The sequence below is a fragment of the Phalaenopsis equestris genome, unplaced genomic scaffold (assembly GCF_001263595.1).
Source record: "Phalaenopsis equestris unplaced genomic scaffold, ASM126359v1 Scaffold232370, whole genome shotgun sequence".
Classification (NCBI taxonomy): Eukaryota; Viridiplantae; Streptophyta; class Magnoliopsida; order Asparagales; family Orchidaceae; genus Phalaenopsis; species Phalaenopsis equestris.
In genome coordinates this window covers 59,160-59,909 of record NW_018250335.1, presented here as the reverse complement: position 1 = coordinate 59,909, position 750 = coordinate 59,160, and positions in this window count along the sequence as shown.

Below are 750 nucleotides of genomic sequence, written 5' to 3'. Positions count from 1 at the left end.
ATGACAACAACTTGTGATAAATGCATCAATGAGTTCACAAAGAATGAAGGAGAAGAGCTCTTGAGATGTGCACATTTAATTTAAAACCGCACAATGCTAAGATTTCATAAATCTAAGATTTAGGTAGTGTTTGGTAGTACGTTTAATAGGATTTACGGGTGAATTAAACGTAAATCCACCCAAACGCGAAAAAATGATAACTAATCCGGTGCTTCACGAAATCCAAATTTCTCTCCATTCCATCTATATTTTCATATAAATTCGATTTTTTAAGTGGATTTAACAGATTTAACTTTGGAGGAAAATTAAATCCTGAGATAAGATGCTTAACACGTCAAACAGACTTAAATGGATTTAATCTTTCTTAGCTAAACCAAACACTATCGAATAATCATAGCTTCTAGATTTTATGAATCCAGATTTACTAAATCCTAGCTAACGTAAATCATATGTGCAGTCAAATACCCCGGTATAGTGAAATCGTGTTGAAATGGGATTTAGAAAATCGTAGGTTTTAAAGTGGTATTTTCTACCATTCAGGATGATTTAACCCAAATCAATCTTGCATAAATCCTGCTACCAATCAACCCCTTAAAATTGAGTGCACTAGAGAATCAAAAAAATTATCCTCTATCACAACATTCACGTTGTCATGAGAAGGCGAAGTTCTCAAAACCGACAAGCTAATAAAAAAAAAACAATAATAAAAAAAAAAACAAAGATTGGTTCTGATTTCTAAAGCAAGATTCA